Genomic DNA, 1,324 nt, shown 5'->3' with positions numbered 1-1,324 from the left:
CCTGCTACTGAACAGAAGCATGACAGTATTATGATTAGCAGATCCCTGCAAGTTGTAGTCATGGACAGAAAGATCTTAACCCAAGACTGGATTCTCAGCCAAGTGGATCCCATATGACAGCTTTAACTTTTTTACCTCTTGGAGACTAAAAGAATACAGGAGTGGCTTACCTGAGTACATAAGCTTCCTGTTTGTCAGTTTTTGTCACACTTATGATCAAACAATGCACATTCTCCAGAAGCTTGTCCCACTCAATCCTGTGAAGAAATTACAGAAGATCACAAACAACAAGTTAAACAAGCTGAAGCTTTCTGGAACCCTGGGTAAAAAGTATAGCCCAAACAAGACTATAGCTCGTCTTGAGTTGCTGGATCTAATAACACAGAAGGCAAGGACTTTTTATATAGGAACTGTCTATCACAATACAGTAATATTCTTAGCTTTCAATTAATAGTTAAGTATTCCTCAAGATCCGTTAGTGTAATCTGCTCCATGAGGACAATTGTCAAACAGCAAGCAAGTCAGGATATCAGGTCCCCTATCCCACATGTACTAAGATAAAATTTGTTGCTATAACTTAAGATATGGTTTAGGTTGAATCTCCATGTACTTCAGCCACAGTAGTCACTGGCAACTACTAGAGTTATAAACCAGCAAGTAGTTAACATTAACATGTTTTATTTGTCCAGCTTAGTCACGTTCATAATTTAACTGAAAATTAGCCCTAAAAACTAATACATCTCAACAACCCGAACTGCTCTTTAGTGAATCAGGATTATAGAATTCCTTCTACCTCTAGAAGATACAGAGCAAGTAGTTTGAATATTACACTTAAAAGAAAGTAAACAGAACTATTTTCATATAGCACTGAAGCTACAGTGCTAGATTTCAATATAGTGGCAGAATTTTAATATTTCAGTTCTTCACTGTTATTACTCATTCTACGGAATTTATTAAGAAACTGAAGAAAATCAAAGAGCTCTAATCAAGCCCAAAGACTTCCAAATACTCATCATGAGAAGTGACAGACTTTCAAAAAGCTACTTTGGTTGTCACTTCGGTCTTATGTCTACACCAGATGAGCAGAATCCAATATAATCAAATTTGGTATAAAGCAGACAGGAACAGATACAGCTTCCTGAAGTTGCTGAATTACAAGACTGCCAGTTGCTCTACTTCTCCCACCCCTCCCTTCCCACAGCATAATCCAGCTGCAGGTTTGTGCTGGCTCTTGTGCTTGCACTTGACATGAACCAAGACATTTACTAACCCAGCATAAAACTAAGCAGCCCATCAGCAAGTTTGCTGATGATACCAAGCTGGG

The 1,324-nt window shown here is 38.1% G+C and overlaps 1 protein-coding gene across 1 annotated transcript in view; it reads right to left on the bottom strand.

Moving 5' to 3' along the window:
- AMD1 (adenosylmethionine decarboxylase 1) overlaps window positions 1-254 on the bottom strand; it is a 7,414-nt gene extending 7,160 nt beyond the window's left edge. The window contains exon 1 of the mRNA XM_010167646.1: window positions 171-254. The gene's annotated coding sequence lies outside the window, so the exon portion shown is untranslated. The remainder of the gene's footprint in view (window positions 1-170) is intronic.
- Window positions 255-1,324: the final 1,070 nt, after the last annotated feature.

The sequence above is a fragment of the Antrostomus carolinensis genome, unplaced genomic scaffold (genome assembly GCF_000700745.2).
Source record: "Antrostomus carolinensis isolate BGI_N321 unplaced genomic scaffold, ASM70074v2 scaffold16155, whole genome shotgun sequence".
Classification (NCBI taxonomy): domain Eukaryota; kingdom Metazoa; phylum Chordata; class Aves; order Caprimulgiformes; family Caprimulgidae; genus Antrostomus; species Antrostomus carolinensis.
This window is presented reverse-complemented; position numbering and strand designations above follow the sequence as displayed.